The sequence below is a fragment of the Marmota flaviventris genome, chromosome 12 (genome assembly GCF_047511675.1).
Source record: "Marmota flaviventris isolate mMarFla1 chromosome 12, mMarFla1.hap1, whole genome shotgun sequence".
Classification (NCBI taxonomy): domain Eukaryota; kingdom Metazoa; phylum Chordata; class Mammalia; order Rodentia; family Sciuridae; genus Marmota; species Marmota flaviventris.
The window spans coordinates 56778121-56789816 of NC_092509.1; the positions used below are offsets into that span (position 1 = coordinate 56778121).

The following is an 11696-nucleotide window of genomic DNA, read 5'->3' on the forward strand; positions in this document are numbered from 1 at the left end:
ACCCAGTGGATGTGTTTAAAACAAAAAACAAACCAAACACACACACACACACACACACACACACACACACACATTCTCTCTCTCTCTCTGCCGGGCCACACCTCAAAGCTTCTAATTTCCTAAGTCTGGAATGGGGATGGGGAATCTGCATTTCTAGCAAGCATGCTACAACACTGCTGGTCCTCAAAACTTACTAGAACCCCAGTCCTGGAAGCAGAGGAGAGGTCCGTACCAGAGAACAGGCAGGAAGTCTCCAGAGATCCCTCCTTAAAGTCTCCACCATCTTACCTCCCTCCCCAAGTGTGGCTTTCCCCTTAAGTAGAAACCTTAAGTTGCCCTCCTTTTCCCCACTATCCCTTCAAGAACCTGAAAAAGGAAATCAGAAATGCCTGAGCTTAAAAACAATAGCCCAAAGGCTCTCAAAAGCTGCCACTTGAAGCAGACTAAGGCAAGGCCTATTTAGTGACCTTGAGGAGACACCATAAGGGGCTAGCCAATGACCTTCTGCTTCTTCCCAGCTGAAAACCCTATTTTTACTTTGAGCACAGACATCTCGATTTCTACCTTGCAGGGAGCCTGAAAAGTTCTCATATATCTTTTGAGATTTTTTTCCTTCTTTCTCTGAGAAAAAGGAAACACCAGTTGACTGTTTCCTGCAAGGACTCAGAAAATGAATGTGTTGGGAAATTTCCAAGCCCAAATCCATGAACTTGGATAGATCTGTCCTTTGCCTAAGCCTTTTACATTACAGACCAGGGACCATCACTCAAACCTCTCAGGCTACTCCAGGTTTCTGTCTAGTGAGATCTGGCCTCAGGGCCTCTGTCAGCAAGGTCAGATATATCCTCAGGCTCTATCCATCTTCAAAGGCAAAAGAATACCATGAAAAGAACCCAGAGGAACAGAAAGTGGAAAAATGGCCTGTCTGCCTTGCCAGCCCCAGCCAGGCCTGGTGAGTCTATGCTTCACGATGAAGACAGGCCTCTGGCAGTCGCACTCCACCTCCCCCATGCCCCACACCAGAAACCCCCTGTCCCCATCTCCTCCCCAGGCCATCCTGACTGATAACAATCCAAGAATCCTCCCCCAGCCCCTCAAATTGCATTACCTTAAAATTGGATGTATGTGATTATTTCAAGTACAAGAATGTAAATCCCCACATGGTCTAAGATGTGTTAGGTGAATACTGGTACATCCACAGGTACAGCCGTTTAAATGACACTGGGAAAGGTACTTATGGCAAATAAGAAAGCATAACACATGTCCCCACATGAAAAAAGGTCACAAAACAATAAAACATTAAAAGCATGTGGTTTTCACTGAGTGGTAGGACAACAGATTCATTTGAAATTATTTATTTCCTTAATAGTTTCTAAAATTTTCTACAGAAAATTTATGCTTTACCTTTGCAATATTAAAATTATATTTTAAAAAATTTTATATATATTCTGTTTATTTTTTTAAAAAAAAGCAAGTATACAAATTGCAGTTTTAAAAAACTTTCCCACATCCCTCTAGTGCTTGTTCAGGGCAGAACTGGGAGAAGGTGAAGGTGACAGCTCAGAATGCTATAAATAATGTCTCTACATGCCCCGGGTTAGCCACTGTCCATCAGAAGACAACTGCCCCTGACAGGCTGACAGGCAGATGGAACATGGTCACCCCACTTTGGGGAATGAGGGTCAACTGCCCTTCTCAGAAATGGTGGGAAAACCACTTGACACAGCCCTCCCCTAATACTGGCCCAAGTGCTAAAAGACAGAGTAATCAATGGGTACTTACACCCTCTCCCCAAAAAAATCCAGAATTAAGTATTATGTACAATAATCACAATTTGCTGAACCAGAAATTAAGTCAGGTAACATTACTAGCATCCTTATAGGCAGGAAGAGGGCAAACCAGGGTCCTAGAGCCAAATCTGGCCCTGCTGCCTATTTTTGTAAATAAAGTTTTATTAGAACACACTCAGCACATTCGTTTATATATTGACTATGTTCATTCACTCACATGTGTGTATATGACTGCTGGGTTTGTTTGCTTGTTTGTTTGATTGAGTTTTTTGTGGTTTTGCTTTTGCTACAATAGGAGAGTGGAGTAGTTGCCAGAGAGAACTAAAGTCTACAAAACCCAAAATATTTACTATCAGGCCCTTAAAGACAAAGTTAGTCAACTCCTAACACAATAGTGTAAACTATTACCACAATTATCCCAGGAAATCTGGACCTTTATTTTTTATTTATTTATATATGGTGCTGAGAATCAAATCCAGTGCCTCACACCTGCTAGACAAGCACTCACTCTTCCTCTGCGCCACAGCTCCAGCTCTATCCCTGGAAATCTGGAAGTCACTCAAGTCGTACTGGAGCAACTACAGTAAACCACAGCAGGCTAGTATTGGAGCAAAGATCCCCTTTTAAGCTCTGCTCCTGACCCCAAGAAACAGGCTCACCCCACTATAGCCTAAGGCCCCAGGCTAGACCAGCTTTTTCTGGGTTATCCATGGCAAAGTGGCCCCTAAGTGCTGCTTATAAAGGGGTCATGCTGCCGGAGTTGTAGCTCAGTGGCAGAGCACTCACCTTGCAAGTGTGAGGCACTGGGTTCAATCCTAAGCACCACATAATAAATAAATTAATTAAATAAAGGCATTCTGTCCATTTACAAATAGTCCCCCCAAAAAAAATTTTTTTAAAAGGGGATCATGCCTGGGGTGAGGGGGTGTTGGGTGCCAACTTCCTGAACATCTCCTTCCTCTTGCCACTTCAGGGGACTCCCAGCCATAACTGAGACCACCTGCATTCCATCCTCTCATTTTAACAGACAAGTGCCATTGTCAGTCCACAGTTTGAGCTCATATAAATTCATCTACCATGTAATCATCCCTTCATTCCTATGCTTTCATAGAATTCCTAACAAGAGCCCCTGGCTGGGCAAGCGCTGGGTATGGGCACATCCATGAAACGTGGGGTGTTGGCTAGAAGAGACACACAAGCAGACAAGCAGGCAGATGGAGGCTCACTGCTGCCTCCACCCCAAGGCCTGCACAGCCCTGTCTGCTGGGCAGGAGTGGCCACCTGGTGAGCCACACAGGCTGATCTGCCTGCTGTGGATGAGAGGTTGGTACACAGGGCTGCTCAGCATGGTCAACACATGGTCACCACAGCCTTTTGGATGGCCTGTGGAGTCCTGCCTTGGAAGGAAAGGAGTTTCTGGACCTCAAATTGTCTTCTATAAAGACTTCATGTTCCCTTGAAGTTGCTTCCAGATACTGGGCTTTTTCTTGAAAGTCCTTGAAAATTATATACTCTTTTTTTTTTGGATGCAGGGTTTGAATTCAGGGGCACTTGATCACTGAGATACTCCCCAGCCCTATTTTATCTTTTAAAATACAGTGAGTTGCTTAGTGCTTCGCTAAGTTGCTGAGGCTAGCTTTGAACCCCCAATCTTCCTGCCTCAGCCTCCCGAGCTGCTTCGATTACAGGTATGAGCCACTGCACCCGGCAAAAATTATATACTCTTGTGCTAACACACACAAGGGCTTGTGGAGCAGCAATTATTCAGACACTATCCTTCAATGAATTTAATCAGTTCCCCAAATGCTTTTGTGAGAAGTAGAACCAGCACAACATGATGGTAACTACCACTGCTTTTCTGAGCATTTAGTACATGCTGGGCTCTGTACTAAGTGTCCTACTTAAGCAGGGATGTGTTAACTCAATCATTTTTAAAAGGTAGGTACAGTGCCCATTTTGTAGCTGTTACGGTTTAGATCTAAGTTTCATGTGTTGAAAGCCTGGTCCCCCAGGCAGCAATGTTCATAGGTGAAGCTTTTGGGAACTGATTGGATCATGAAGGCTCTAATCGCATCAATGGATTCATCCACTGATGTGTTCATAATTGAACAGATTATTGGGAAGTGGTGAAACTGTAGGAGGCTGGACCTAGTTAGAGGATGTAGGTCACTGGCAATGTGCCCTGAAAGGGTATACCTTGTCCTCATCAATCTCTCACTCTGCTTCCTGATGCCAGAAGGAGAGCAGCTTTCCTCTATGATGCCTTTCCTCACCTCATGCCATATCTCACCTCAGGCCCAGAACAATAGAGCCAACTGACCATGGACTGAAACCTCTAAAACCATGAGCCAAAATAAATCTTTTCTCCTTTAAGTTGATTTTCTCAAGTAATTTGTCACAGGGATGGAAAGCTGATCAACACAGTAGCTGAGAGAGCAAAGACAGAGAAGTTAAGAATGTGTTCAAAGTCACGCAACTTGTAAAAAGTAAAGCTAGGTCCTGAATCCATTATGGCTCAGACAACCTGTTTATTAGTTTAGAGGTATAAACAAGCAAAAGAGTATGGTTTTGAAGTCCCAGATTGCAAGCCTCCATTCTCCACACACTGGACAATTAAGATATCCTTACCAGGGAAGGGAGGTGTAAAAGTAGCAGAAAGTGAAGTCCTAGCCTCCAATGATTTCTCAGAGAGGGACCAACACCTCAGTGGGCCAGAATCCCAAGGCACAGCCAGGCAACAGAGAGCTGAGTGTCCTCTCCCCCTTTTTAAAAAGGGATGGGATATAGCTCAATACAGAACTTGTCTAGCAATGTGTGGGGCCCTAGGTTTAATCCCCAGCACCAAAAACACAAAAAAATCCTTAGCTGATATTATTAATATTATTGCAACAAGCCAGGTGCGATGGCACACACCATAATCCCAGCTACTTGGAAGTCTAAGGCAGGAGGATTAGAAGTTCAAGGCTGGCCTGGGCAACTCAGACGGAGACTTTGTGTCAAAAGATAATAATTTTACTTATATATAGATAAAATGTATAAATTCAACCACACAGACACTCTGGAATGAGATTCAGCCCGAATATGGATGAGATCAGCCTGGTAATCCCTTTATTTATATCTCCAGCTCCACGTTCCCGGTACAGGATCCAGTCTAAGTCAGGGAGGCAAGCAGGGCTCACCCTCTCTTGAGGACTCGTGTGGTTTATTTGGCACTGTGGTATGAGACAGCACTCAGCAGAGTGCTGGCAGCTGGCCTGAAGTGCCTTGGAAACGGGGCAGACATAAATACCTGCCCATCTTCCTTACAACAGGGTTGCTGAACCCAAGTAAATGTCCTTTCTGTTGGTGATCACCCTGAACCCCTTGGTATGCACAGCTACATACATGGCAATAGCAACATCCCTTGTCTAAAGAGATTTTTACAGGAGCCACACTGGGAAGTATCCATGCCAGCTTCATGAGCTGTTCACAAGCTGGACACAAATACACCTCTCTGTTTTGCCCCATTCCTTGTCTATATGAAGAGTGAGAGGAAAGGACGGGGAGGAGAAAGATCCTGCTCCTCAGAGGGCAAGTCTGCCCTGGCCTGTCAACCATGCTTCAGGGAGGCATGAGTGGGCCATACAGCCAACCTGGCTATGGCAGCGCTTCCACCCTTTGCTGGGTCAAGTGTCGGTTGTAAACACCCTAGGGAGCAAGAGTCAGCGAGTTTCTTCTCAATCTTAGAAAGATCTGAGCTGTTTGCTCAAGCACCTGTCAAACAGTAACCACCTTCAGCTTACCAGGCAACCTGTTCTTTCCTTCACCCTCCTCTGAGCCAGAATCAGTGCCAAGCAAAAATTGTGCCAGAAAAAGAACAAACAGTGGGACCAACCCCAGGCTCTGGACTTTGACATTTCTTTTCATATGAACAGTCCCTTGGACCTCTCATCCAGCCCAGTAGATGGTAGGGACACTGCTACCAGGTCCTCTAGCTCTGAACAATACACAGAATGGGATGAGGCTTGACAGGGAGGACCCAGGGATTCCAGGCCCAGCTCACCAACCAAGTTATACACAGGCACATCAGTTCTCCTCAGGTCTGCATGTCCTATATCCCCATGTGTAAAATATGGCACTTGACCTAGGATGGTCTCTAATTTCCAGGGATTCAGAAGAAGCCGTTTACTCCTGGAGCACAGAGAATTGACAAGGAGACACACAGGGATAGTCCTAGAAACATGGATTTAACAGAGTCTGCAAAGGATAATGCTCAAAAGAATTAGGTATATTCTATGAATATGCCTATACTCTATGAATATACCTATATCAGGGGGAGACTCCCCAGATGTTTCACAAAGATGGAGAGGTGGAAAAGTGGAGTGGCCATGCTCAGTAAATAAGCCTGAGAGAATCCAGTGAGTAGCACAGAGGTAGAGAGGGGAAACTCTGAGTTGTAGAGCTGCCTCCCCTCTACACATATTCTTGCTTCTATCAGGAGCAACCAGCTCCTCAAAGGATGGCAGAGGCAGGACCCTGAGACACCTATGACAGAAACTGGGTCTGGCTTTCTGTTACTCCTTCCATAGCAGACCTGTTTCCCCAAATATCCTCAAATTCCTGGTCCTTCCCACACATTCTCCTCCCTAACCCATCTCTAAGAGCTATGTATTCTTCTGCCCTCAATTTCACCTTCCACAAAAGCCTTTCCCCCTCAAGCCCACAAACCCATTCTCAGCTCTCCTGCACCAAACAGCTTCTGCTGACGTTTCTCCTTCACTGCTAACAACTCCCAAAGATGGTGCACTTGTCTCTCCTGCTCCCCAAGTTGCCCTCTGTGACAACTGATGGTCCAGGCTGGTAGGTCGCTTCAGCCGGCCTCTGTCAACACCCTTCACAGAGTTTCCTGCCAGCTCCACAGACCCAGAAACTCTCCCCTGTCCACTCTCTCTGGCCTCCTCCTCCTCCTCCTCCACTGTTCCACAGCATGACTGGCCCTAGGCCCTCTTGACTCCCTGCTCTGCACACTGCTGCTTCTGCCTTTCCACAGGCTAGCTAAGAAAAAGGCTTGCTTCCCCCTTCTCAAGCCAGCAAGCTCTCTTACCCACTTAAAGCAATTCTAGAACAAAAACAAGTTACACACGTCTGTGCCATATAGTCTCATTCAAATCTCACAGGTAACTACAAAGATGCTCTATGCTGGAGGGTGATGGAACTGTTTTACACCTTGATTGTGAGTGGTTATGTTACTATATGCATCCGTCCAACTGTGTGGGGCTACATATTAAAAAGGGAAAATTTACCACATGCCAATTATATCTTAATAAACAAGAATAGGAAAAAAATAGACCCACAGGTACCTCAGCTCCATCATGTCTAACACTAACATCACCATCTCCTCCAAACCTGCTCCTCCTGCTCTTTCTGTACCCTCTAAGGGTACAGTCACCATCACCCAGCTTCTCCTCTCAACTAGAAATCTCAGCCCTGTATCCACTTAGTCTATAAATTCTACCTGTATATATTCTCTTAGTCTGTGACTTGAGGTCTACATTCCCTCTGTCCTTAAGTCCTGGGATGCGCCACCCTCCCTTCTCTCAAACTGTCTCCCTGGCTTCACCCCTCCCACATGTATAATTCTGGAAGAAACCAGACCCTGAGCTCCCCTCTTGCACTGACTCTCCCCAAGTCTCAACTGTTATTTAACAGGAATGCTGGAACTATTTCCAGTTGTCAGATCAAGACAACTCTTTAGCTAAATATTCCAGTCTAATTTTGCACACAGCTCTTGTTTCAACTGACAAAGATAATGACTCAGTGTCCATGGCCCTTGATGGAAAATTATCCTGCCAAGTTTTGAGCTTCCCAATAATAGGTGTCTCCAAACTTCTCTTTGAGAAAGGAGAAGTGATCTCCCTTCCTAATCCTTTTCTACAGGCAACAAAGGGCACCCAAAAGACCTCGTAACTGACCAAGAAGTGTTGCAGGAAATTCCTGTTATATTCCTACAGGATTAAATTAAAAACAAAGAAACAGAAATTCATAGTAGGTGCTTGGGATGTTTTCCTTTCCCTACTCAATAATCACTGTTTGTTTTTTTTTTTTTTTCAGGTTCTCTACATGTCCACTGTATTGAGATTCAGATGAGGGCATAAATTCTGGGCTAAATCTAAGCAAAATGTAGACTCAGAAGTAAAGCATCTTTCTCTGCACAAAAATAAATGGCTGTCATTGATAATAATGATCAACTATAGAGGAATTCCACAAATGGAAGGTTCCCATGCTGCACCATTATTAAACTCCTAGAAGGGCAGGTGGGGGGGTGTACACACATGTATGTTTGAAATGCAGCCAGACACTTATTCCCTGAACACACAAGTCTGGCCTCCTCCCACAAGACACAGAGATGTGTGAGCAAAAATTGAGGATGAGTAAAGCACCACCTTGGAAAAGTCACTTGTTGTTAAATGAACTGACCTCTCTGCCAGCATTCAGGCAGCTTACACTTGTTAGATCATTACTAAAAAAGTGGCCAATGGTCACTTCATGTGCATATATTCCAGAGTCTTGCAAGATCCCCCAAAACAGAAACTACTGGTCTTCAACTTCCTCAGAACTCCCAACCCCACTAGTCACCACTACACATCCTTACAGACACAGTAAATGTCCATGAATTTCTACCTTCTCTCTGTTGGCAGGTTTCACCTCTGCCACCTAGTGCTCAGGTGAGGATTCCTTTAAAGCTCCATATGCACAGCTTCTACTGTTTGTTTACGTCAGGTGGCATAACACCGCCCTCTCCCTAAACCTCTCAACTACTCCTGGACAGGTCTGAGAGAGGCCTCTGGAAGCATGAGATGACCCTTTTTAGTCTTATCTGGGTGGTTCTCAATCAAAGGCAATTTTTCCCTTCAGGAGATACTTTGCAACTCTGGAGACATTCTCAATTGTTACAACTGGTGGGACAGGGAATCAGGGTGGCTACTTTGCTGGTGGATAGAAGCCAAAAATGCTGCTACACCTCCTACAATGCACAGGACCGGTCCCTCACAACAAAGAATCATGAGTCCAAAATGTCAATAGTTTGGAGGTTGAGAAACCCTGTCCTAAGTGATGCACTAGCTCTGAGAAAGGTGTCCAGACTGCCATTTCACTTTTCCTTTGAATCATCTGAGGTCAGGCCAACAATTTCAACAATTCTGCATTGTCTGCATACTTGCAAGGCTAAATCAAACACCTGAAACTGTCACTTCAGTCTTAAAGATGCTCCTCCTGTGAACCATCTCTCCCTTTTGTCCTCTTACCTCTCAACAGTCCTCCTGCCAGTATGACTCACCTATCCCCAACACAACTGGTAAGCTGGCATCAATGTATGTTCAAATCCTTTGGCAAGGAGGTAGGCCTGGCATGCCCAGCTCCTGAGTCCTGTCACGCAGATGAAGGCCCAAGTGAGCATGGACAAGTTTTCCAACAGGCTGCAAGCCTAACCCAGGCTTAGGATACACAAAGACTTTCACCCTTCAGGAATATGACATCTCTCATCCAAATGGAGAGTCCTAACACTCAGACCTGCCTCTGGAGCGTTCTCCTTCACTCTACACATGGGAAAACAAGCGTAGTTTGGCAGAAAGAGATGTTGCCACTGTGCATGAATGACAATGAGCCAGGGAAAGTCTAGCTTAGGAAATTTAGCCCAGACCACTAATAAGACCACCAGTCCCTGGAAAAATAAGAGGAAGAATCAAAGTAAAGCAAATGGAGGAAAGAACTAACAAGGTTCCCAAGTTCACCCCAAACCCCCACCTGTGAAACCCAACAGCTGGATCCCCTTAAGGAGGTCAAAGTTCTTACAAACCTGCAGCACAAGCAGTTAGAGTTCCCAGACACACGGTAGGAGGGGACCTGGAAATTAAAACATATGTAATTATGAGAAAACGAAACAGGGAAACTATTGGCAACCAAGAGACATCGGCTGGAGGTGGCAGCGCCTCCCGGTTGCTGGGTCGCATTCCAGACACACGGCTTTGTGCCTTCCCCGAAACAAGGCGGGCTGGCCGAGGTGGGCACGCGGGTGGGAGACCACTGCACAACCCCTACCCTGCACCTGAAGCGCACCCAGTGCAACCCGCTACGGAGCTCAGAGACCAGAGAAACTCGCAGCAGGAACCCGCGCTGTCACCTGAGGCTGCAAAAATGGCCTGGACAGGTGGTGAGGCCAGCACTTGCCGCAGCCGGAAGGCGCCCGAGCACGCTGTAGGCCCGCGGGTGGCAGCCTTACCCGGAGGCACTAAGCTGAGATCTCGGTCACCTTCGCGCCGCTCCGCTTACGTGCCAACGCGGGCGCCTAACACGCGCTCGGGATCTGTTTACCATACTCGCTGGCGCCCTATGAGGCCCCGCGTTGACTGGCCCCACCCCTCCCAGCTACTCCCATTGGCTGTGCCGTCGTAGCCTACCCATCGCCGCACGGCGCAGGGCGGGGGAGCGTGCTCGGCCCGGCGCGCGGCCGCAGCCAATCGAAACCAAGGGCGGAGCGAGATCAGCCAATGGGATGCTACTATAGCGGGCAGAGCCCCTCCCATTTTCCTCCCCCCCCCCGCCCAGCCCCGCTGCCCTTTCCCCCAGTTAGAAAAGCGGCGTTTGTGGCCCGCGCGCTTGCGTCCTGAGTCCAGGCCTTTTCCGGCGCATCCGCACTGACTGGCCACGTGCACGTCACGTCCCGACGAATGCTAGCTGGGGCTCAGAAAGGGCCTGGGAGAGTAAGCGAGAGGCACAGCAGGCGACTGCTAGGGGCATGGTGCGCTTTGAGGAACGGGCGAGCTTTGCACCTTTTCCCATCTTTGTATGGAGAGGGCCTCTTACCAGTTTCCATAAAAAGCACTCTCGGAAGGGGAAAGCACCGCAGCCAAAGCAGAACGCACTTCCACCTCTAGTGTCCTGGCCCTCCTACTTTATCCAGCTTTCTTCTTAGGCTAAGTGTGTTTACTTTGTGTGAGCACTATTCTCAAAACAGCCTTTGCTGGGTTGGGGCGCCCGAGGAGTGACGGAATTTAGAGCTGAGGCACCTGGTCTCCTCACTGATGACTAGAGGCGCGGCTCTCCTGACAGCTGGGGACAGGCCAACAGGTGGAAGGAGCTAAGCCCGGAGGAGAGCGCCTTCGGCCCCTTCAGTCAGTGGGTGGCACATCAGAGCTGCCACATGAAGAACACAGAGAAGATACGTTTGAACCAAGGTCCATACCTTGGCTCCCTTTCACTACACAGGAGAAAAAGACCAAGCCTCAAGGCCTTCCCAGGATGCTCACTGCTCCCTACTACACTAATTGTTCTTTATACTGCCTGTGGCCTTCCAAGTCTTCCCAGTCTAGTGACCCCCCACACTAGGATTCATCCACCCCTGTATCTCACCAACTCTACCCTCTCAGGCTGCAATAGAAACAGGTTGTGATTTTCAACAACTCTGCTTCTGTTGGTGGAAATAGGGGGAAAATGTGATGCTTTGGTTCTACAAATGAGGGGAAAAGAACTACTTGGCTGCTTTCGTCCCAATTCAGTCGCATTCTACCAGCAATGCTAGGGCCAATTTCTCTCCCGAAGTATCTGAAAACAAGCATGACCCACCACCACAAATATAAGTTTTATTTTCAAGACGACCAGTCTAGTTTACTAGAGAAATGCTCCCCAGTTAGTCTTTGAAAAGAACGCATCTTTGTCAGGTTAATACCTACTCCTTGAGAAATAATGACTTCTGCTCTATTATGGTAAATCACATTTCTTTTTCCTGCCCTAATTTTTTTTTTTTTTTATTTTGGCAAAGCATTCCCCAATCCTGCAAGTTACAGTTTCCTGCAAATTCTTTTTCTTTTCAAATGGTATAGTGATATTGTAGTTCGGTTTTTTTATCTCTTACATTTGAGAGATACCAAA

At 46.7% G+C, this 11696-nt stretch overlaps 1 protein-coding gene across 3 annotated transcripts in view; it reads right to left on the minus strand.

The window, feature by feature from the left end:
• The window catches only part of Coq8a (coenzyme Q8A), a 36129-nt gene extending 25974 nt beyond the window's left edge, over positions 1-10155 (minus strand). The window contains exons 1-2 of one of the 3 annotated variants that reach the window (XM_027954746.2): positions 10048-10155; positions 9625-9671 (exon numbers count right to left, since the gene is read on the minus strand). The gene's annotated coding sequence lies outside the window, so the exon portion shown is untranslated. Of the gene's footprint in view, positions 1-9624; positions 9672-9884; positions 9904-9948 lie in introns of those variants that run through there. The other 2 variants (XM_027954745.2, XM_027954747.2) reach the window with 2 other exon arrangements.
• Positions 10156-11696: the final 1541 nt, after the last annotated feature.